The following is a 25980-nucleotide window of genomic DNA, read 5'->3' as shown; positions in this document are numbered from 1 at the left end:
TATATAATCAAGCACACAGCCATGCAATCTCCATAGACCAACATTGGCAGTAGAATGGGCCATACTGAAGAGCTCAGTGACTTTCAACGTGGCACCGTCATGGGATGCCACCTTTCCATCAAGTCAGTTCGTCAATTTCTGCCCTGCTACAGTGGCACTGGTAAACGGTAAGTGCTGTTATTGTGAAGCGAAAACGTCTCGGAGCATCAACAGCTCAACCACGATGTGTTAGGCCACACAAGCTTACAGAACGGGACCGCCGAGTGCTGAAGCGTGTCAAAATCATCTGTCTTCGGGTGCAACACTCACTACGGAGTTGCAAACTGCCTCTGGAAGCAACGTCGGCACAACAACTGTTCGTCGGGAGCTTCATGAAATGGGTTTCCATGGCCGAGCAGCCGCACATAAGTTTAAGATCACCATGCGCAATGCCAAGCGTCGGCTGAAGTGGTGTAAAGCTCGCCACCATTGGACTCTGGAGCAGTGGAAATGCGTTCTCTGGAGTGATGAATCACGTTTCACCATCTGGCAGTCCGAAAAACTAACCTGGGTTTGGCGGATGCCAGGAGAACGCTACCTGCCCGAATGCATAGTGTCAACTGTAAAGTTTGGTGGAGGAGGAATAATGGTCTGGTGCTGTTTTTCATGGTTCGGGCTAGGCCCCTTAGTTCCAGTGAGAGAAAATCTTAACGCTACAGCAGACAATGACATTCTAGACGATTGTGCGCTTCCAGCTTTGTGGTAACAGTTTGGGGAACGCCATTTCCTGTTTCAGCATGACAATTCCCCCGTGCACAAAGTGAAGTCCATACAGAAATGGTTTGTCGAGATCGGTGTGGAAGAACTTGACTGGCCTGCACAGAGCCCTGACCTCAACCCCATCGAACACCTTTGGGATGAATTGGAACGTCGACTGTGAGCCAGGCATAATCGCCCAACATCAGTGCCCGACCTCACCAATGCTCTTGTGACTGAATGTAAGCAAATCCCCGCAGCAATGCTCCAACATCTAGTAGAAAGCCTTCCCAGAAGAGTGGAGGCTGTTATAGCAGCAAAGGGAGAATCAACTCCATATTAATGCCCATGATTTTGGAATGAGATGTTTGATGTTTGGGTGTCCACATACTTTTGGTGTCATGTAGTGTATATATATATACACATATAGTGTCTTCGACTATGCTGATCCAATGTACCCCGTAATCTGTGTTGGTTTTGCCAAAGTAGTTTCTAGGCCAGGGGCCATACCAGCCAGTTTGCAATTCCTCTCCCAACAGTAGTTAGGGCAGGAATTTGGAATTTCGTCATGGTACCAGCGATAGCTCGCCTACTCTTCATGAAGCACTCCGTGGTACCTTTAACTTCGGACCACCAACTAATGTCGTCAGATGGGACACCAGTTTAACGTCCAGAATCACACTGATGAATCACCCGGCCTGTGAAATACGAGGATGGCAGTTTTTTGTAGCTCTGTCGGGATTCGAACCCAGGCTAGACAGCTTAGAGGCTCATGTGAATATCTGTAAGCCATGCTGTCAGCTCGTCTCAGACTATTCTAGTTGGTGAAAATGAAATACGTGAACAGATTTAATTTTGAAATACAGTTAATAACTGCAGTGCTCAGTGGATAACAGGAATCTGTGTGCACAGAGAGTGTGTGTGTGCGTGTGTGTGTGCGTGTGTGTGTGTGTGTGTGTGTGTGTGTGTGTGTGTGTGCATCGTGCGCATTTGTAGGGTTGCAGGGATTTTGGGTGGATTGGGGGGGGGGGGGGGTCAACTAAAGTGGAGATTGTGGGAATGTATAAAATGATTCAGTCAGCTAAATGCTCATTCCAGATTGTATTCAGAAGCAGTGGAGTGGAAAACCACTGTATTATTCGTCTGTTCCTTCATTTTATCACGACCTTGCCTTGTAACCTCAGAGTCGTCAGCTAAACGTGAGGTGAAGGCTATATTTCTCATGGGCCTTCTATCCTCCATCGCTTCTTGACAGCACGTTACAATCAGCCATACGCATTCAGTTTCACCTTTTCCTCTTCACCTATGCGACACCTGCACAAACGTCTCTGGCTATGCAGGTGCATTCCTGAACTCGAAAGCCATCCGAGCTCGCATTTCAAAGGAGAAAGAAGAACAAAGCCAAACGGTTTTTCAAATTAATATTCTGCGCGCGTTTTTTTTTTTTTTTTTTTGCTCTTTGCTAGGAAACCCAACCTTCCGAGAACAATTCAGCAAACGATGTATCTTTCTGGAGGTAGATGTACATATCAAGGGTAGTATGCACATCTTCCCTTCTGTCGATGGTACTGGAACATCCATGCGTTCTCACATTTCACAAGTGAACAGCTGGAGCAGACAGTTTCATGGTTCTTCACTCTCCAAAAGAAGAAGAAAAAAATGGTCTTGGGGATTGTGCTTTTGGCCATCAGAAAATCTGTCAAAAATAAATTAGTCTGCAAAGAGCCGACGAGATGAGAATGTACGCTCGCTCAGCTCCCGGATGGCACGGAGGGGCTCTTTAATAAAATATTTAGAACATATGGCCCGTGAATAATGGAGGGCCAAAAAACAGGATGGAATGAAAGGGGCTTCTTCATCAAGAGACAACGGACCAACCGAGTTGGGCTTGATATCGCCAGACATTCGTCAACAAGGGAGGGCACAATTGCATTTGGGTGAGATGCTCCTTGACATTTGTTCATTCCCCCCCAAATAGATTGGGAAATTCTTGCGTGATTGTATCAACACAACTGATGGTTATTATTGTGAATGACTCCATGCTCTGCACCCAGTGCTTTTCAAGATTTCTCAAACAATACATGGACAGATGTATGCCCTGTCGAAAATAACTTGCTGTAAAGACCTTGGCAAATCACCAGTTTGGCTGCTCTGTTGTCGTTAGGAAGAGAGGCCTTTTAAATGAACTACCTTTAGAGACCATTTTTCCCCACAGAGCAGGGGTTTTTTTTTTTGTTTGTTTTTTTGGATACAAGATCGAGGCTCGTGTAAGAGCTAATCAATCATCAATTACAAAAACAACAAAACGGATACACAAAACATACAATAAAGGGAGCGGGAGACTAGATGGGGAGAGAGAGCGAAGCACACAAGTACAACAGCAGAGAACAGGGACATCGGGAGATCTGTGGGATGGAAAGGGCTTGGGGGGAGGAGGCATGGGAAAGGGGGGAGGGGGGGGTTGGGTGGGAGAGATATAAAACACATGGACACTGCTAGAACTTCCAGGAAAGAAAGAACTCGGGATTTCAGAGAATGTGGCTCTGGGGTGAATTAATGGGGGTAGAAGAGATCAAGGTTTTGGATGGGGGAAGATAAGAGATGGTGGTGAACAGCTGTTTTAAAGACCTGGAGGGAGGAGTGGGATTGAAGAGAGTGAGGGAGTTTGTTCCAGAGGCGGGAGAAAAGAGGAATGAAGGAGTGAAGGTGAGCAGAGATTCTTGATTTTGGCTGTTTATCCAGAAGAGGGTTGCTGGCAGATCTTATGCGACCTGTAGGAAAATTTGGGGGACAGAGCACAGAGAGAGCTGGGGGAGCAAGGCCGGAGAGGAGTCGGTAGAAGACAGAAAGACCACCAACCTGCCTGCGGTGAGTGAGTGAAAGGCCATCGGAGTTAGCTTCATCGCGGGAGATTCCAATGATTCTGAACGCTTTGGTTTCAACAGCGTGAAGACGAGCTAGGTGTGAGGCAGGAGCACCGGCCCAGAGGGGAGAGCAATATTCCATTGAGCTGCAGATGAAAGCCTTGTATGTGGTGAGGAGCTCAGGTGTGCCAAGGAAGGACTTCGCACGACAGAGGATGCCCAGTCGGCGACTGGAGGCCAGCTTGGAAATGTCGTTTTCCCAGGAAAGATCATGGCAGGGGTTGTCCTTTTTCTGGCACCATGGTTCCCTTTTTTGAAGCAATGTTTTATGACCAGATGCCCTTCCTGCCGCCAGCCCTTTTTGTCCCCTCTTGCGACATACAGGGAATTACCAGTAAACTGGTACTCAATTTGCCGACCTCGGAAGGATGACAGGCTGAGTCAACCCCCCACCCCTCTGGCGTTAATTCAGCGATCACCGGGATTTGAACCCAGGATCCTAGGATCCCAAGCCAACACCCTAACCGCTAAGCCAACACCAGGCATCAGAGAGGCTTTTTGAGGTAACCTGAAATCAAAGTGATGCGTTATTTGGAGTACTTTTGATATCCTGTTTACCCCATAATTTACACAAACATACTTGCTTTATGACAAGCCTCAGTACAAACAAATCACGAGATTTGTAAACCTTTTTAGGCCTCGGCCCCCGGAGGCAATCGGGTTTTTGGGTTGTCCGTCCATCCGTCTGTACGGGCTAAACCTCGTTTTTATCAGCAACCACATGTAGATTGAGACGAAAACTTTCCGGGTAGAAGCGACACCCATTTATAATGTTTTATGACAATTGTGACATCATAGGTCCTGTGGTATGGCAGGAGGGCAGGGACCATCTTGGATTAAACACAAATAATTAAATTATTTCTCAGAAACTGCTGAATGGAAAAAATTGAAACTCGGCACATTGTCACGTATTCACAATGTGGAACAAAAGCATGATCATGATGACATGTTCGTTAAAGTGGTATACCAGCCATGAATGTTTTAATTAAATGCCTTATCCTAAAAATCTGAAATTTTATGCACATGATCTATGACCCATTCATATTGAAAAATTAAATTTATGACATCATAGGTCACATGGTTTGGCAGCCATATTGGATTTAACCTAAATCCTTTAAAAAACATCTCCCCAAACACCAAAGTGATCGACTTGAAACCTTCCGTATATCATCGACTTAGCATGGTGATTAAAAGTTAATCATGAAAACGTCATCGGTCACATGGTGTGGCATCCATATTGGATTGAAGGAAAATATTAAATAATTATATCTCAGAAACCACTTACCCGATTGATGCGAAACTTTACAATCAAAACTATCTGCCCACCTTCACTCTTTCATTCGTCTTTTCTCCCACCTCTGGAACAAACTCCCACACTCCCTTCAATCCCACTTCTCCCTCTAGGTCTTTAAAACAGCTGTTCACCACCATCTTTTATCTTCCCCCATCCAAAACCTTGATCTTTTCTACCCCCGTTAAAACACCCCAAATCCATCTCTTTCAATGTCCGACTTCATTTCTAAAATTCCTGGTAGTGTCAATTTGTTTTTCTACCGTGTACCCCTTTCCCCCCCCCCCCCCGCCCCAACCCCCTTCCTTCCACAGATCTTCCGATGTCCCTATTCTCGACTGTTGTGCTTGTGTGCTTCCCTCGCTCTTTCCATCTTGTTTCCCACTCCATTTATTATGTTTTTTGTGTTTAATGTGCTTGCTGTTACACGAGCCTCGATCTTGTATACAAAAAAAAGTCATCTACCACCATTGCTGCATATAGTTTGAAAATGATAACGTCGTAGGTCATGTGGTTTGGCAGCCATCTTGGATAGAAAAACCAACCTTGTCCGATCAACACAAAACTTCACAAACCTAATCCCCTACCCATGCATGTGCAGAGTGTACATTTTTGTCGTCATATGTCACGTGATTTGGCAACCATATATTAGCTTGAAAGCCGATATTTTTTTTAAAAAACCTTCTCCGAAACCGCTTCAACGATCGATGTGAAACCTGTCCTGTCTGGTAAAAATGTGATACGTGAGAACAGCTGAAGAGATTTAAATGAAACCTGGTTATTTTTAGGACAGTCAACGAGGGCATATACCCGTTGTATTGGGCAGGGACGACGCGGAGACATATTGGCGACAGTCGCATTGCTCTAGTCTTTAATATTGCGCAATAACCCCCCCCCCCCCCCCCATCGCCCTTCCCTCGCTGGTTTGAGTAGTCTGGCAGTGAAATTCTGTTTTGAGAGTGAACCTTGCAATAGAACCCCACCTTAGGTTTTTTTTGCATTTTTCATATCTGTATAGTATACTGCTGAGAAATCGAAGTGATGCCACCCTTGGCACCCTTGAGCATTTAAAAAAATATGCAGATTAAGTGCAGCCATTACTGAAATATATATATTTTTCCAATATCTCATTAAATAGGTGCGATAACATCACAAAAGTGGTGTCTCAGCCCAGGTTTTCAGGGCCTTTGATTCCAATAAGGATATTGTCGTGGCGAAAACATATCGTATTTTCTCATAGTGTACCTTGTGTACTTTCTGAAAGTGAACGTACTTTCTCATGAATTTTGCCTAAATCTATGAATCATTGATTAACAGCGTTACACTGCCGGACTATGAGCAAATTTAAATAATTGACAATCGGTGTTGGGTATGGTATTTAAAGCAATTAAAGAATAGTAATTTTTCCGTTCCAGATACATTCTGCTTTCATCATGGAGAAACGTATCTTCCATACATGTGGGGAAGATAAACCTGGTGAGCCACTTGTCCTATAATTTACGAAGCCAATTAATCTGCACAGACTTGCCAAGCATTCATGTGCGAACAAGAAGATGATTACAAAAATAAGTCGTGCACACCTAGGATGAAAAGAGATGAAGAGGATATCGGAAAGGTATTGACAACATTTCGATGGTTCAATGTATTTGGTGACTCAACTGCCCTGTCCCCTTCATTACAGAATATTGTTACGAAAGATCTCGCCATTACAGAGATCGAAGAGATACTACTGGGAGCTTGACAACTAGGACAAGACACATTAGCTGAGTTTGTAAAAACACGCCTAAATGTTGGCCTAACAGAGGGGGTTACATGTCTTGATCTCAACGATCCGTTACCCAAGAACTAGAGAGCACACCTCCACCTGGTGAACAGTTTACGTTTTGTATCTCAGACTAGACCAGAAAATCACACTACAGAATCACATTTAATCAAAATCAATCACAGGAATCACCATCCATAACTTTTTGAGATATCCTGCTCTGTATCGTTTTTGCTCTATCTCCCAAATGGTTAAGAATCACTAAAACAATTCTACTCGCCGGATCCGAATCCTGATCTTCACCAAAATCTAATAATTTCGTCCTTGTCACATACGCTACATCTCTGCCGAATTTCGGCCGAATCCGTCCACAACCTTTTGAGATATTTTGTCCACAAACAGGCAGACAAATAAAAAATCACTCATAGAGCGACACTTGGCAAAACAGAACAAAGGAGAATGGCACTCAGTAGAGCATCCTTTTGACCTCAAAAATAGTGGGTGGTTAAATTCAGTTAGCTGATATGAAAATCCTATTCAAATTTCAAGTCAACCGGATGAAAATTGAAGTTTTAGAAATTCAAAAAAAGTGGTTGACCTTTGGCCTATGTTGACCTTTTGGCCTACACTGATCTCAAAAATAGTTGATCGTTGAAATCAGTTAGCTGCTATGTAAATCCTATTCAAATTTCAAGTCAATCGGATGAAAATTGAAGTTTTAGAAATTCGAAAAAAGTGGTTGACCTTTGGCCTATGTTGACCTTTTGGCCTACGCTGATCTCAAAAATAGTTGGTGGTTGAATTCAGTTCCCTGATATGAAAATATCATTTAAAATTCAAGTCAATCGGCTGAAAATTGAGGATTTTAGAAATTTGAAAAAGTGGTTGACCTTTGGCCTATGTTGACCTTTTGGCCTATGTTGATCTCAAAAATAGTTGGTGGTTGAATTCAGTTCGCCGATATGAAAATCCTATTCAAATTTCAAGTCAATCGGATGAAAATTGAAGTTTTAGAAATTCAAAAAAAGTGGTTGACCTTTGGCCTATGTTGACCTTTTGGCCTACACTGATCTCAAAAATAGTTGATCGTTGAAATCAGTTAGCTGCTATGTAAATCCTATTCAAATTTCAAGTCAATCGGATGAAAATTGAAGTTTTAGAAATTCGAAAAAGTGGTTGACCTTTGGCCTATGTTGACCTTTTGGCCTACGCTGGTCTCGTAAATAGTTGGTGGTTGAATTCAGTTCGCTGATATGCAAATATCATTTAAAATTCAAGTCAATCGGATGAAAATTGAGGATTTTAGAAATTTGAAAAAGTGGTTGACCTTTGGCCTATGTTGACCTTTTGGCCTATGTTGATCTCAAAAATAGTTGGTGGTTGAATTCAGTTTGCCGATAAGTAAATCCTATTCAAATCTCAAGTCAATCGGATGAAAATGGAGGATTTTAGAAATTTGAAATTGTTGTTGACCTTTGGCCTATGTTGACCTTTTAGCCTATGTTGATCTCAAAAATAGTGGGTGGTTGAATTCAGTTTGCCGATATGTAAATCCTATTCAAATCTCAAGTCAATCGGATGAAAATGGAGGATTTTAGAAATTTGAAATTGTTGTTGACCTTTGGCCTATGTTGACCTTTTAGCCTATGTTGATCTCAAAAATAGTGGGTGGTTGAATTCAGTTTGCCGATATGTAAATCCTATTCAAATCTCAAGTCAATCGGATGAAAATTGAGGATTTTAGAAATTTGAAATTGTTGTTGACCTTTGACCTGTTGACCTTTTGACCTTTTGACCTCAAATATATATATGATTTTGTCAGACCACGAACTCCACCATTTGGTGAAGTTTCGTGAAGATCGGTTTATAATTGTGACCTGTAGGCAAGTATAAGTGAGCAGACAGACAAACACACCAACCAACAAACAAATACACAAACCGGAGTGATCAACAAACTTGCAAAAAACTTTTTTTTTTTTTCTTTTTTTTGCCAAGTAACAGACAGACAGACAGGGGTGAAAACATAACCTCCATCCACCTTTGGTGGCGGAGGTAATAAGCCTGTAACATTTGCATCACTCTATGCCGTACCACAGCCGACACAGAAAGTGATCAAGGTTGGCAGAAACATTCAGCAAAGACTAATCACTGCATATAAAGCTAAGCATCCCGTTAACCTAGAGAAGATCCTTCAACATGAACTGATGCCTGTTCCAGTGTCACTTGCACCTACAGATGGCGGCAGTTTACAATCGGCTAACAAATCCATCTTAGCTGATGTCCTCGGGTTACTCCACCTTCTGTGATGTTGTCTGGAACCACGAGACGTTGAGTGTGGTGTTAACCGTTAAGTTCCGTTGGGGACGGTTCACGTGATGGATTGGTCCAAGTCCTTGCCAATCACAGGGCTTCCCTGCAATCAAATGACTGCCGATTTTGCCGTTGTAATTGATTGCGTAGTGCTATGTATGTGGGGACTTTGTGGGGTGTAAGTCGATGTGTCAGTTGATGGAGTGTTTATCAGAGTATCAGGCCTCGATAATCTCTCGGTTCACTCTCAAAGATCCTGTGCCAAGGATCGTGGTCTGATTCCATGAGAATGTGTGTGTGTGTGTGTGTGTGTGTGTGTGTGTGTGTGTGTGTGTGTGTGTGTATGTGTGTGTGTGTGTGTGTGTGTGTGTGTGTGTGTGTGTGTGTGTGTGTGTCGCAACCAATGACAACCTGTCTTGTCGTCTTACAGCAGGTTGGTGTTCAGTTAGCCTTGTGGTTAAGCGTTTGGATGTTTGGCCCACATAATTGGCTTCACAATCTTCACATTGTATGTCGTAGATGACATTCTTTCTGTCAAATTTGTTCACCGGGTCTTTTGGCTTTGACAGCTGTGCTCGTAAGGACGTTTGTGGTTTGTGGGTGATGTTGATGTTGTATTCACGTAGAATGCGGCTTGTGGTTTCAGAAGCATGTTTTATGTATGGAGGTGTGGAGTGCCACCGTGTGTGGAGGTGTGGTTGGATTGTTGTTGCTGTAGTTGGATTTCTTGCTACAAGATTTGATAAATGCATTTGGGTCGTGGTTTTCTCGCAGAAGTTGGGTGACGTGCAGCATTTCCATCCGGCGTTGTTCATCATCACTGCGGTGTGTTTTTGCACGATCTACTAAGCTGTGAACACAACTTCTTTTGTGGCAGGTGGGATGGCCACTACGGTAATCCAATACTTTGTCTGTGTTAGTAGGTTTAAGGTACACCTGCGTGTGTAGCTTTCCGTTTCCGTCCCTGGAAAGATGTACATCCAGGAATGGTAGAGACCCAGCCTGTTGTACTTCACATGTGATAGACTGGGTCAATTTTCAAAAGATCTTAACCCCAAAGGCAAATCGTGTTAATTTAGGGCACACAATGCTTTTAGGGGTATTGAGGGGTGCTGAACTCAAATCTGCTGTATTCCCAGCAAAAAAAATGGCCGATAATGCCTCAAAATTGAGAAATCCAAGATGGCCGCCACCGCCAGGCTGAAATGTATTTATGTACATATCTTTTTGACTAAACAAGGTAGAAACTTGAATGAAATGTGCTTTTGTAGGTTTTCATATATGGGGAATCCAATGCCATATTCAGTTTTGAAATAAAATGTGAATAAACTGCTTGAAACTCATATTTATTTCTAAAATAGTCGTTTTTAACGATGAATAATTCGTCGACCAGATAAGATCCGCAAGCGCCCATCCCTCTCCCTCCCCACCAAGAACACAGACCGCCCATTTAAGCCCAGAGGCACACTACATATGATTTAAATGTTGGCAGGAAACATATTAGCGATGCAATTCCCATTTTGGCGAAGCAAAGTAAGGTACCTCAAATAACACTGACGCGCTTTGACGTAAACCAACATTTGACAAGCAATTTATTTATTTGTAACATGACAGCAATGGCAAGAATTTTTACTTAATTGTGCATGAATTGCATGAGTTGATCATATCTGCTGTCAAAGCGTTATATGCAGTCCTTCATTGTGTGTACAGGTAGATGTGCCCACATGAACTTATTCCCGGTCGTTATGAGTGTTCCGGCAGTTGTCGCCAGGTTTCCTGCAGTTGCACGCCTCGATGCATTCCATGCGAATTTTCCTGCAGCTGCAGCGTTGGCTGAGGCACCCCTTCGTACAACCACATGAGGTGATCTCCCTGCAAGCTTTCGGCATATGTTGCAGATAGAGTAGCCATGGCACTAACTGACCATCTAGGTGCATCCATCCCATTTCGGTCACTGGAGGAAGATCAGGATATGGCGAGTGTGCTTGGTTCCAGACCCTTCCTTGATAGTGTGAACGCATGATGTGAAACTTTGCTGCATCTGAGGTTGGTGGCAGAGTCTCTTGTGCACGACCGATACAAAACAACTTGACTCGTGCTTTGTTGCATGTATCGACCTCGGGCACGCCATATATCTTACAGATGAATTTCTCTGTTGATGTAGCAATGTTTTCGGTGAGAGGGCCCTTGCCAAGGCCAATCAGATCAGTGTGATGTTGCTGGAACACCTGCCAGGCTGTTTCCTTACCGTGGCCACTGAACTGAGACACACTATCACAGCCGGTGACGGCATGGAAGGCAAGTAGTGTGTCCACTTGATCAGCAGATAGCAACATGTGAATTTCATGTACTGGGAAATACTTTGGAGCCTTCGATGTCCCAGCTTTCATGTAGAGACGTGTACAGCCCATTCTGTCATAGTGTGCTAGAAGTAGAAGAAGCACGTCTGTATCACGCACTGACACAACTATCGTTTCCATATGAGCATGGATGCAGTGCAAAATCAGCCAGTATCAGCTTCTTCATGGTCAGCCCTTAGAGAGGAGACTGCGAGATCTGGATCAGATGACTTGACAGTGGTCGCTTCGGCAAACCCCCCTGCTACTACAACCACTGCTTCATCTGTCGGGCTGTGTTCAATCAGATGGTTTGAAAGTAGTAGAGCGAGATCTGCTTTATTTTCCTCGAGTGCCATAAAGCTAGACCATTCTGATGGGAGAGAAACTGATGACTCGTTTTCTATTTTACGACGTACCGGTCGGTGGCGGTGCTTGCGTTTGATCCTTGTGCCTGCTTTTATTGATTCGTCTTGATACCTGTCGAAGACTACGTCGATCCTCTAGTATTTTGCTCCCATCTTGCACACAGTGTTAGCAAAGGTGTCGGCATAGTCTGGGAAAACCACATTTCCAAGCTGGCCTCCAAAGCCAGTCGCCGACTGGGCATCCTCCGTCGTGCGAAGTCCTTCCTCGGCACACCTGAGCTCCTCACCACATACAAGGCTTTCATCCGCAGCTCAATGGAATACTGTTCTCCCCTATGGGCTGGTGCTCCTGCCTCACACCTGGCTCGGCTTCACGCTGTTGAATCCAAAGCTTTCAAAATCATTGGAATCTCCCGCGATGAAGCTATCTCTGAGGGCCTTTCACTCACTCACCGCAGGCAGGTAGGTGGTCTTTCTGTCTTCTACCGACTCCTCTCCGGCCTTGCTCCCCCAGCTCTCTCTGTGCTCTGTCCCCCAAATATTCCTACAGGTCGCACAAGATCTGCTAGCAACCCTCTGATGGTTAAACTGCCGAAATCTCGGCTCTCTGCTCACCTTCACTCTTTCATTCCTCTTTTCTCCTGCCTGTGGAACAAACTCCCACACTCCCTTCAATCCCTCTCCTCCCTCCAGGTCTTTAAAACAGCTGTTCACCACCATCTCTTATCTTCCCCCATCCATAACCTTGATCTTTTCTACCCCCACTAATTCACCCCAGATCCACCTTGTTTGAAATTCCAACTTCTTTCCTGGAAATCCTGGCAGTGTCCATATGTTTATACCTCTCCCACCCCCCCTCCCCCCCCCCCCTTCACATGCCTCCCCCCAAAGCCCTCTCCCTCCCACAGATCTCTCGATGTCTCCATCTCTCTCGGTCCCTGCTCTCAAATGTTGTGTTTGTGTCCTTCCCCCTCTCTCCCCATCTTGTCTACCGCTCCCGATGTTATTTGTTTTATGTCTGTTTGTCTTTCTGTGTGATTAATGTTCGCTCTTTCACGAGCCTCGATCTTGTATACAAAAAAAAAAAAAAAAAAAAAAAAAAAAAGGTCACCAAACGTTCTAATGTCAGTCGTCTTTCCAAGTGCCATCACGAGTGCTTGGCCATCAATGAGCAGACAGCAGGGTTCATCGAGTGTAACATTTGGAGGGGTTCGGACTTGTTGCGTCAGTATGTTTGCTAACACAGATTTGTTGGTGGAATGTAGACTACCACTAGTTGTGGCCAAAGATAGTGGGACGGTCATGAGTTCATGCTAAAGGATGTTTTCTAGGTTTACCTCGCGCCCTGCTCTATAAGCTGTTATGAGCCTTTGTAGAATGTTCCTGTCCACTTTGATAGTGTTTTGCTTGCCCTTGGAAAGTTGCACGACTTTGTACAAAGAGGCAAATGTCTTGGCCTTATTCTTTTGAATGGGTGATTTCAGATCCAGGTGCTGGTCACTATCTGGAGGCTCACACAGACGTTTGTCCATGAAGACTTTCATTTGCACCTGTCCAAGGTGTTCTGCACTGAGCAGAGATTCTTGAATCACAGGCGTGACCACATCCTTGTTGATTATGTTCTTCAATGTGTCACCGCCATCTTGAAACACACCATGCTGTTTCAATGATACAACTATGCTGCCTTCAACAGAGTCATCTTTCTCCATTCTACTTTTCGTGCACTCATTGTGCGTGTACTCATCGTCTTCTCAGATTATATGGCAATGTCCATCTACTGAGTGCGGATGCTATTCTGGTGATACCTACTAAGCCTCCACTCTTCTTTCCTGTAGCGTTTAGCCATTCCGTACTTTGGTCCGCCGATACCTGATTGAAGCGTCGATCATTGCGTTTTACTACGAAGTTGCCTTCCTGGAACTCGAGGAGGACTTCTGGTGGGAGAATCGACATCTCAGCCAGGTATACATTACCCCATCTGGCATAGTTAATATGATCGTACCTGAAGAGGAATGGCAGCATACATTTGAACTCATATAGGTGGAGATCCCATGATCCATCACGTTGTGCTCTTGTGAAGCAGAGTAGGATGCTGACCATAGTCATTTAGTCCCACCAGAATTCAGCATTCGGATCATCAACTACAAGAGCTGCAGCGAACTCTTTCATGGGCTGCTGAAATCTGTCGGTAGTCAGTTTGTCAACCATCTGTGCAATGTGATCGGCGTCTATGGATGTGCAGACATCTGAGAGTTCGGCTCTCAGTGCAACATCAACCCTATCTAGGTATGTATAGAGCCGTGGGAGGAGTAGTTGCCAAAGAGCCTGTAGGGTAAGTTTGTGCATCCTGATTGCACGTACACTCATTGTGCCCATGACACCTATTTCCTCCCATGACATGCTGTGCAGCATTGGCTCCCAAAAGATCACACCCTACCCATAGCTCGCTCAGGCCAGACTCACTCATGTGTCGTCCTATTACACCCAGAAAGTTCATGGCAATGTGAAGTCCTCCAAAGCAAGGTATAAGCACGTCCTTGTACTCTTCTATCGACCACTTCAGTTCCAGCAGCTTCGGATAAAGTGCCTCGTCCACCGTCAGAACGACATGCTGCTGTTCCATCGATTTGGCTACATGGAGCACTCGCTTGACAACTGTGTTCAACGTGTCGAGTTCAGATGCAGAAGCCTGTATGATAGGTAGGTACACTACTGTAGTTTTCTCCGGGTTGACTGTGCTCGCCTTTTGGTTGTACAATGTCCAGGAAGGTATTGGCTTGTGAGATGACCGGGACAAGATGAAGGCCATGTCAGTTGCCAGCGCATTCTGTGCTGAGGGACATTCTTCAGGTGACTGTGTGAAACAATCAGATGTGATCACACCGCTGAATGGACGCTCCGTGATTCCTCTGTTTGGTGCAGGTATGATATCAGTCATCGCCTCAGGGATGTGGAATGTTCCTGTCTTGGAAATGTCAATTCCATTGAGGAGATCACCTTCAGGTGGACCACGTTGCCAGGCAGCCACTTGAGTGGCATGGAATGTTCCTTTTCCGTCCAGAGTCTACTCATTAATGTCGATGTTGTCCATCGAGAAATGGACAAAGTGACCCTTTACTAGATTTTGGGGAACAACAGCACCATCGTCATCCATGGTGTCTAATGCCTTCTTAGCCAGTACAGTGTCAAGTTTGATTACCTCACGGTAACTCATAACATGACCTGCCTGGTGAAACATGTTCACCAACTCTTTCGAATGTGTAGCTTGGTGAAGGGTACTGGCCATTCCTATGTGCTTCGGAGTGAGGAACTTGTCTCCATTGGCTGTGTACATAATATCCTGAGCAATGCTGATGATTCTAAGCCGCCGTCTGGCTTCGTTCTTATCATCGTCCAGTTCATCATCCTCCAGTAGACGCATCCTCCAGTAGACATCTGTTAAATCATATCACACGCAAATCATGAAAATCTAAACAGTACATGGCGCCCATTTTGAAAAAAGATTGAATTCTGCAACGGAAGCGGCCGCTACACCTCTTTCTCAGTCGCACGTTTATGTGTGAAGAGTGCGTGCCGAATCTGTAACATGGAAGCGGCCGCTACACCTGTTTCGCAGTCGCTTTGCACACGCTGCCATGTTACTTCGGAGCCGCATGTTTGTATCGGAAGAGTTCGTCAGGAGTCGATCTACTCTCTCCTGGTACGTAGAATAAACAGTATTTGTAGAATTTCAACAAAAGCCACATCACTGTTCATATCGGTAAATATTATTCCATCGTGTTTGGAAAAACTGGAAAATTGGAAATATTGGAAAAATTAAAAAACAATATAGCCTATATTACTCCAGGGGTCCCAGAATTACCCACCCAAAATATCGTTGCGATCGGCTCAGCCGTTTTTGTGGTACCTTCGAACGGACAGACGGACATTTGGTGAATTAATAGTAAGATTTCTTGTTAACCTCTATTCTAGGATGAAAAAGGGCTTTTACTTATCAAGTCACATTCGTATCTTTCTATTTACCCTTTTCAAGCATTTTATTCCATCTCTCATTACATTTCACCAAGTTTGGTACTGTTTTGTAATTAAAATAAACTAGAAAGGCCAACACATCTTTTATGTCATACTAAATCATTGATGTTGGTATTGTACCTACATCAATGGTTTTCAATCATTGTTTTATGTGACAAAAGAAACATTACAAATTTTCAAAGCATACATTTACTACAATTACATCTACTACTATTACTACTTATTTAATGGACCCAATTATTCCCACCATCTTTTGGGGTTGGGTAGGAGAACGTTCTGACGTTCGACAAAGGTTTTCAGGATTTTGCAATTTGTTCAGGGTACCTGCCAATGACAGCTTTTGTACTCTTTACGAAAGACACCAGATGGCTCCTCCAGCTTATTGTCTTTCCGATGGACGGTGCACACATTGACAACACCATGGTGACAGCTTATAGCTAGGTCAAGATTCAAATGGAAGTTGTACAACTCAAAGCGGAGTGTGTATACCCCCAAGCTATTTTGCCAGCCATAAAAACTCTATATGTACTTTTTGCCATCTGGTGGAAGTTCTGTGGTGCTTGGTAATCAACTTTCTCCAATGACAGAACTTTTAATGTTTTTCTTTTTTACGATGAATTTTATTTTTCGTGTCATGTCATCTGTACACCAATCTCCTCCCTCAGTTCATCCATTCTCTTTCTATACAGCCTCTTCACTCCTGCAATCCTCCTAACCCAGTTGTTCTCGGAAAACTACAGCCTCTGTTGTTGTCTCTGTCAGATGCTTCCCAAATGCCTCCTTCCACTCCTCCAGCACTTCCTGCATCTCCCATCCACTCGCCACCACAACAGCAAGATCAAACCTCTTCAATGCCTGGCGCTCCCCCCTTCTTTATGCTCTTCATTGCCATCCTTCTTCTTCCGTTTCCGGTCCCTGGAGCAAGGAAGCGTGTTCGACCTCTGGACGGCAGCAAAAGTTAAAGTATTTTTTCCATTCGTGTATTCGTCAATTTCTACTCATTTTTTATTGTGCATGTGTTGCAGGGTGTTTTCCAGTTGCTGTTGATTCGCAATTCCTGCAAACTTTTGTATAATTTAATCCTTTTCTGTCCCACCGCGTTCGCGGCCTAGTTTATCTCGGCCCATCGGTGTTCTGTGAATTTAAGTTCTTTCCTTCGCTGTATTGCTTATTTCTTAGATTTTCTCTTCTCCCCCTAACTTCCCCGAACATCGACCACTTGTCTAACGTTTTAAATCTCTTCAAAGTCTCTTCACGTCTCTTCTCGTCTCGGGAAGTCACGTGACGCCACGTCTCTTCAAAGCTGTGCATGCGCGCATGCTTTCGAAGTTAATAAGTAACTTTTCACAATTCTGTTTTTGTCGTAATACCGGCTTTACCACAGGTCGAAACTTTATCTTTCTTTCGGTGTGTATGTAACTATTGGTGTGTCTCTAATAGTATTCTTGGTGTTGGTTTTTCATACCTGTGTACAGAATCGTCGGTACAGTTCGTGTCGCATATTCTGACGCCAAGTGTAGGACTAGTCGTAGGAGGCTACCGTGTCTGACCTTGGCTTGAGGCTTTGTTTCTGTCTCAGCGGTTTCTTCGATTGCGCTCGCAATTACTTTCGGTCTCTATTTTTCACGTTTCACATTCGGTCTCTGTCTCTGTTTTCATCTCAAAAAACTCAAAAACTCAAACAAAAAACAAAAACAAAACAAACTAAAAAAAAACAAAACAAAAAACAAAAATATATATATTCTGTTCTCTGTTCTTATCCGTTTCGTTCTTATTTGTTCGTTCGTTCTTTGACCACGTTGTTCGTGATCACGTGTTCACGTCATTAAAAAATGTTTCATCTGTCCCCTGAAGAATGGTATTCTGTCATATACTACAACACCTTTTTCTTCTTGTTCTATAAAAGGATGCTTTGACTTGCTCACCAAATCTATTCATTCCAAAAAAAAATTCCATCTCTTACAGCTACAGTGCCTCTTTCATTCATTCCCTAAACTCTCCAGAACTCCACCCATCCTTCAGCGTCCTCAAACGTATTTTTGACTCGAAGGTCGCAAGAAACTCATTTTGCAAGAAATGTTCGTTTCCCATTAATCGTACATTTTTCAAAATCCAATCTCACCCCTCCCCTCCAAATCTTCCCCCATCACCCATCCCTTTCAAATCTTCCCCCTTGCCCCTCCCCTCCAAATCTTCCCCATCACCCATCCCTTTCAGATCTCCCCCCTTGCCCCTTCCCTCCTAAACTCCCCCCACACCCCTCCCCTCTGAGACCCTCCCTCACTCCTCCCCTCCTAGACTCCCCTCTCACCCCTCCTCCTCAAAGCGTCCTCCCCGCTTCTTCCCCCTTCCAACTCTCACCTTCATCTCCCTCAACCTTCTGCCTCACTCTTCCCCCTCCTCAAACAACACCTCACTGCGCCTCACCCAATCACCATCAAACCTTTTGTCCGCCCCATTCTTCCCTTTCTCCAAGCTGTTCTGAAATCTCTGACACACCTTCAACAGCTCTCCCTACCTCTTCCTCCTCTTCCACATCATACCCTACCGCTCCCCCCCCCCCCCTGTTCTGTATCCGATGCTCCCCCTTCGTCTTATTTAACAGTATGGACCTCAAACATCCGGGGCCTTCGCTCAAACTTGACTGATCTCTCCATACAGGTTGCTTCTGACAAACCAGACGTGATCTGCTTAACAGAAACTTTCCTCCTTCATTATGTCTCTGATTCCTTGGTATCTCTCCCAGGTTACTCCCTCCTCAGGTATGATAGACCTGAGCCTCGTCCTGGAGGGGGGGGGGGGGGGGGGTAGTTGCTATCTTTATAAAAAAACTCTCTTCCTCACTCGCCCTGCACTACCCTCTCTCCACCTCACCCCCAGGAATACCTTTGGCTATGCCTTCTATTCCCCTTCGCTCCCACCTTTTGTTCATATGTGTGTTGTACCGTCCACCAAACAGTGATGACTCCATCTACATCTCGCTGTCTGATAACATGGACCAACTTCTATCTACCCATCCCAACTCTCTCTTCCTCATATGTGGTGATTTCAATTGTCACCATGCCAGTTGGCTGGGTGTGGGTACCTCTCTCACCAGCCATGGCTCTTCAGCAAAGGACTTCTGTGACTCACTGGGACTGACACAATCTGTCAATTTCCCGACCCGGATCTCAATCAACGGAGCATCTTCTCTTCTGGACTTGGTTATGACTAACTTCCCTGAAAATGTCTGCTGCTCTTCTTCTGCTCCAATCTGCTCATCTGATCATGTGCTTGTTAAAGTGGACATCTCTCTGACCATTCTCAGAGAGCCTCCTCAGCGTCGACGAGTCTGGCATTTCACTCAGGCCAACTGGCACGGTCTTCAAGCAGCCATCAATCATCTGGACTGGTCTCCCATCTCTACCGCCTCTGACATCAACCCATCCTGGGAATTCTTCCAAAGTAAACTGCTCTCTCTCATGCACAGATTTATCCCATCTCGTCTTCAGTTGTCATACCCTTCCTCCCGTCCATGGTACACGGAATCTTGTGGTGAGGCTATTGCCCAGAAACAACTTGCTTTCGTCTCCTGGAAAGCAAATCCAACGGAAGGAAATCTCATTTCCTTTCACACAGCCCGAAACAAGTGTGTGTCCACCCTCAGGAGAGCCAGGAAACAATATCTCTCCGTTCTCAGGACAGAACTCTCTTATCTGTCTCCCTCTTCCAAATCCTGGTGGCGTCTGGTCAAATCTGTTTCTGGTGTTTGTTCCCCCTCCATCCCCTCCCTCACCTCAAATGGCCACATGGCTGACTCCGCGCATGAAAAAGCTGAATGCCTCAACTCTGTGTTTGCCTCTAAATCTTGTGTCCCAAACCCATCCCTCTCTGTACCCACCGTACCCAGTCGTACCCAGCTGCTCCTGGACTCTGTGTCCTTTCCTCCTGACAAGGTGGAAAAGTTTCTGTCAACCCTCAACCCTCGACTCTGATTCTGCAACTGGACCTGACGGCATCAGCCCACGGGTCCTAAAAGCTTGTTCTTCTGCTCTTTCACTCCCTCTCTCTGTTCTCTTCACACTCGCTTTTGCTCAAGGTCATCTGCCATCTGCTTGGAAATCTGCCAACATCACTGCTTTGCACAAAAAAGGTGCAAAAACAGATCCCAGCAACTACAGACCAATCAGCCTTCTCTCAATTATCAGTAAAGTCATGGAATCCATCATTGCTTCAGATATGAAATCTTTCCTCTTCTCCAATGGCTTGATCTCTGATCATCAATTTGGTTTCAGACCTGGTCACTCTACTCTGGACATGCTGCTACTGCTTTCTCAGCAATGGATGGAGGTCCTCAATGCCAAACAGGAAATTAGAGCTGTCTCCCTTGACATATCACGTGCCTTCGATATGGTCTGGCACCCCGCTCTGCTCACCAAACTCTCCTCTGTTGGTATCCATGGAAATCTCCACGCATGGCTGGCGGACTTCCTCTCTAGTCGTAGTCAACGTGTGGCCCTGAATGGGTTTCTCTCATCTCCTCTTCCTGTTCAGGCTGGAGTTCCCAAAGGCAGTGTTCTGGGCCCTGTGCTTTTTCTGGTCTTCATCAATGATCTCTCTGACTCTCTTGAAAATCCTCTCTATCTCTTTGCTGATGACTCTACTCTCTGTCGCTCCATTCTTCATCCCTCAGATCGGCAGTCTGCAGCCTCCTCACTCTCTGCAGACCTGGACAAAATAACAGACTGGGCAAACAAGTGGAACATGTCTTTCAATCCTGACAAATCCCACACTCTTACGATGTCTCTCCGAAAAGACCGACTGGACAACCCTCCCATCTACTTTCTGAATAATCCTCTCCAAGAAGTTCTGTCACTCAAACTTTTGGGTCTCACTATCTGCCATGATCTTTCCTGGGAAAACCACATTTCAAATCTGGCCTCCAAAGCCAGTCGCCGACTGGGCATCCTCCGTCGTGCGAAGTCCTTCCTTGGCACACCTGAGCTCCTCACCATGTACAAGGCTTTCATCTGCAGCTCAATGGAATACTGCTCTCCCCTCTGGGCTGGTGCTCCTGCCTCACACCTAGCTCGTCTTCACGCTGTTGAAAGCAGAGCATTCAGAATCATTGGAATCTCCCGCGATGAAGCTAACTCCAAGGGCCTCTCACTCACTCACCGCAGGCAGGTTGGTGGTCTTTCCGTCTTCTACCGACTCCTCTCTGGCCTTGCCCCCCCCCAGCTCTCTCTGGGCTCTGTCCCGGAAATATTCCTACAGGTCGCACAAGATCTGCCTGCAACCCTCTTATGGTTAAACTGCCAAAATCAAGACTCTCTGCTCACCTTCACTCCTTCATTCCTCTTTTCTCCCGCCTCTGGAACAAACTCCCTCACTCTCTTCAATCCCACTCCACCCTCCAGGTCTTTAAAACAGCTGTTCACCACCATCTCTTATCTTCCCCCATCCAAAACCTTGATCTTTTCTATCCCCGATAATTTCACCCCAATTCCACTTTTTGAAATACCAACTTCTGTCCTGGAAGTCCTTGGTGTCCTTGTGTTTTATACTTCTCCCACCCCCCCCCCCCCCTTCCCACGCCTCCTCCCCCCAAGCCCTCTCCCTCCCACACATCTCCCTGCTCTTAAATGTTGTGTGCTCTCAAGTGTTTGTGTGCTTCCCATTCTCTTGTCTTCCGCTCCCTCTTTTTATATATTTTGTTTGTCTGGTTGATTTGTTTGTGAAGTAAATGTCAGCTCTTTCACGAGTTTCGATTCAGTATACAAAAATAAAAAAATTTAAAAATCCGCACTTCATCTTCCATGATCTCTACCAACTCCACTTTCCCCTTCACATAACTGGGTAGCTCCAACTCGCCTGTGCTTCCTTCCCCGTTCAACAGCTCTTTGAAATACTTCTTCTTCCATACTCCTACTCCTCCAAACCTTCCATTTATTTGCGATGTTGCTCATACGTGACCATCATCCGCTCCTTGTACTCTACGCTGACATTTCCTCTGCACTTCCTCCACCTAATCTTCCCACCCCTGCTCTCAACCTCTCTCATTTTTTAAATCCTCACCACAAACAAGACAGGCTTGTGATGGGTGGTAACACGCTTTCCCACCACTGCCTTACAATCCTTAACCCTCCAAAAATGTCGCTTCCTTACCACCATCAAATCCAGTTCTGTTCTGTGCTGTCCACTCCTATAAATAATCGTGTGCTTTCCAGCTTTTGAAAGTATGAACTAGCTATGGCCATCCCATTCCTCGCTATCATCTCCATCAGCTCTTGGCCTTTTCTATTCCTTGGTCCACAACCAAATTTATCAGCACATTCCTCTTCACCCGGTTCCGATACTCCCACGTGCGCATTAAAGTCCCCCGCAATGCAAAGCATCACCTCCAGCTCAACCATTCCAATCCTCCTCTCCAGTGCGTCCCTGAATTCCTGCTTCTCAGCGCCAGTCCTTGCCGTTTGTGGCCCATATATCCTTATACTTCATAAGTACTGGTACTGTATTTTATATAAAAAGGTTATTCTCAAAGGCTTGCTTTGGCCCCAAAAAGGAAACCTATTTGAGTAAAGTGTTTGCCAATCAGAATCTGTAATTTACATGGTTTACAATTTACCAGTTGCATTAAAATTGATGGTTTGCATTAACATTTATTTGCGGATTACCATACCATACCATTGGCATGTAGCACACAGCTGTACAAGCAGACATGGCACACCTACAGATGAAATGTTCTTCCACATCTTCCAAACTGTCTATACAAGATTGCATTTACTTTTCATTGGAAAATTCACACCGTATTCCCGTGAAAGAGCTCACACGCGTTTTTGAGCGAGGTTGGGATCGTGGTAAAATTGTGCACGCGTGATGTCAAGCTGCAAACTGGAAGAGATATATTCAGACATAATAGAGGTCAGTGATGTGGACCGCATGCTGGAGCAGGTTGAGGTGGAGAAAATGGGTAAAATTTACCTTGTAGTTTCTCCACTGTGATGTGTTGAATCGCTGAGTGCCAGGCACCGACCCTCACAAGACATGGCCTGCAAACATAATTGCTATAGCTGCTCAGCTATAAAATTGCTCTCCATAGCAGCATCACCCGGACATTCGCCCGGCGCTGTGCGCTCATGCCCCTGACTTCAGGTGGCTACAGTGAGTTTTTTTTCAATGGGATGCTCTTACTCTGCATCTGCTCTTCTTCTGGGCAGTCGTCCTCTGTTCTCGACATCTCCAGCCCACTGCTGCTCTCTGGTTCTGTATCACCATATATAGCAGTATCCATCTCTAGTAAGTGCTGCTTCAATCTCGCATTCCAAGGCGAGCTTTTGCCATCTTTGCATAGACTATGTGCAGTGTAATGTCAGCATTAATCTCTCCAATCTGAAGCTCCAGCTCTCACCAATTTTAATTATTCTTCACAATAAAGCCACAAGCAAATTGGGATCAAGATCGGAACAATGATTCCTTCCCTCCATGGCAAAGGTGCGGTGTGTTGCTTTGTTTCCACACTCTGGAGGCTTGCAAAGTTGCCTACAACTGTATTTGACTTCTTGCACATGCAATGAATTTTGAATAGTCCTGCTAATGTCCATGGGGCTTTGCCTGCGGTGATAGTCTGCAGCTGTACTGAAACAATGATGCTCTGTCCAACTGGCTAAGTGGAAAGACGCTTGTATAAATGAGCGCAGTTGTCAATGGTGCAATATGCAAATTTAATGAAGAACTTCACATGCAAGATTAATAAATAATGTGATTTACTCCAGTAATTACAAAATCCTTATCCCATTGATTCTCAATGCTTCACCAAGCAATATCTGTGAACAATTTCAAAATTATAACTTCTACATACAATTATAAAATTATAACTTCTACATAAAATTATAACTTCTACATAAAATTATAACTTCTACTTCAGAAAGTATTCACACACCCCATGACTTTTCCCCCATTTTGTTGTTACAGCCTGAATTTAGAATGGATTGAATTGAGATTTTTTGTCACTGATCTATACTTACTACTCATAATGTCAGTGGAATTTTTAAAAAGATTTTTTTTTACAAATCTAATTGAAAATGATTTTTATTTATTTATCGAATTTACTTAAGTATTCAACCCAAGTCAATACTTCGCAGTGATTACAACTTTGAGTCTTCTTGGGAGTGTCTGTATCAGATTTGCACATCTGGATTTGGGGAATTTCTCCCATTCTTCCTTGCAGATTTGCTCAAGCTGTCAAGTTGGATGGGAAGGGTCGGTAAACAGCAATCTTCAAATCTTTCCACGGATTCTCAATAGGATTCTGGACTTTGGCTGGGCCACTCGAGGACTTTCACATTCTTGTTCTGAAGCCATTCCAGTGTTGATTTAGCTGTGTGCTTGGGGTCATTGTCCTGTTCAAACGTAAATCTTCACCGCAGTCTAAGGTCTTTTGTACTCTGAAGCAGGCTCTCCTCAAAGATTTGCCTGTATTTGGCTCCATTAATTGTTCCCTCTATCCTTCCAAGTCTCCCAGTCCCTGCTGCCAAAAAGCAACCCCATAGCATGATGCTGAAAGCACCATGCTTCACGGTAGACATGGTGTTTGATGGATGATGAGCTGTGCTCTGTTTCTGCCAGATGTAGAGCTTTGAATTCAGGCCAAAACGTTCAATTTTCGTCTGATCAGACCACTGAATATTTTGCCTCATGCGTTCAGTCTTTCCCATGCCTTTTTGAAAACTCCAGGCATGCTGTCATGTGCCCTTCTATCAGGAGTGGCTTCCGTCTGGCCACTCTCCAATATAGCCTAGATTTGTGAAGTGCTGCAGAGACTGTTGTCCTTGCGGCAGGTTCTCCCATCTCGCCCAACGAACTCTGTCATTCTGTCAGAGTGGTCAGTTGGGTTCTTGGTCACCTCCCTGACCAAGGTCCTTCTTGCCCGGTTGCTCAGTTTGGTCAGACAACCAGCTCTAGCAAGAGTCTGGGTAGTTCCATATTCTTTCCATTTCCTAATGATGGAGCTCACCTTGCTCTTGGGAAATTTCAGCACTCTAGAAATTGTTTTATACCCTTCCAGATCGATGCTTCCTCACAATTCTATTTTGGACTTATATGGACAGTTAGTTATTGGGGCTTCATGGTAAAGTTTCTCCAACATGCACTGTCAACTGTGGGACCTTTTATAGAAAGGTGTGTTTCTTTCTAATATCATGTCCAATCAATTGAATTGGCCACAGGTGGATTCCAATCAAGTTGTAGTGATATCTCAAGAATGATCAAAGGAAATTGGATGCACCTGGGCTCAATTGAAGTGTCATAGCAAAGGCGTGGAATACTTATTGACTCAAGACATTTCAGCTTTTCATTCTTAATTATTTTGCATAGATTTCTAAAAAAAATCCACTTTGACATTATCAGGTATTATTTGTGGATCAGTATCCAAAAACATCTCAGTTTAATCCATTTTAAATTCAGGCTGTAACACACCAAAATGTGAAAAAGTCAAGGGGTGTGAATACTTTCTGAATGCACTGTAAATGCATGTTTTAGAACTAAAATCCAAAAGCCATCACACTCCAAAATACTTTTATTCCACCTCTGCCACCTCCATCCCAACTGGGCTCGTAACACCTATCCTGTAGCTTGGGAGTGGTAAACCTATCCAGAATTGTAACCCTTATCAAGAGACTCCTTTGGCAGAATCGACTCCCTGCAAGGAGCGAGCATGGTACATTGTACTTGTGAGCATAGCTTGGGGGAGCAGCTTATGTCTTAAATGTAATTGCGTGAAAAAACACATTTGCTTTGTCTGGTCACTTTTTCTTTTACGTGTGGTAGAAATGAGAAAATTGCAAGTGTGCCAAATTGATAGTAGTAAGGTTGTTCAAAACTTGACAAAAACCAATTCCTCACCGGAATTCTATAATTTAGCAAATAGCTGAAAACTTTATTCCTTTTATCCATACCGAGTAATCTTACCAACACATAGGCAGCACAAGAGTGGAGATTGGAAGTAAATATATTGTAATGGCTGCCAGTTTTGGACCAGTCTTCTGATCGAAATCCTAACAAACCAATGCTTCGTGGACTCGTGGTCAAATCCGCCACCCACACGATCCCCAATTTAGCAACGGATCGTGGAAGGAGGCAATACGCTGTCCGCCAGGAAAGCTGAACAAATCTTTGCTTCGGTTTTCAGCGAACGGAAAACTAACGAGAACCTGTCGCTATTGCTGGGTTCATCAGTCTA

Source organism: Myxine glutinosa, chromosome 9, assembly GCF_964187855.1.
Source record: "Myxine glutinosa chromosome 9, kmMyxGlut1.1, whole genome shotgun sequence".
Taxonomy (NCBI): Eukaryota; Metazoa; Chordata; class Myxini; order Myxiniformes; family Myxinidae; genus Myxine; species Myxine glutinosa.
The sequence above is the reverse complement of the archived record's forward strand: the minus strand, read 5'-3'. Positions refer to the sequence as shown.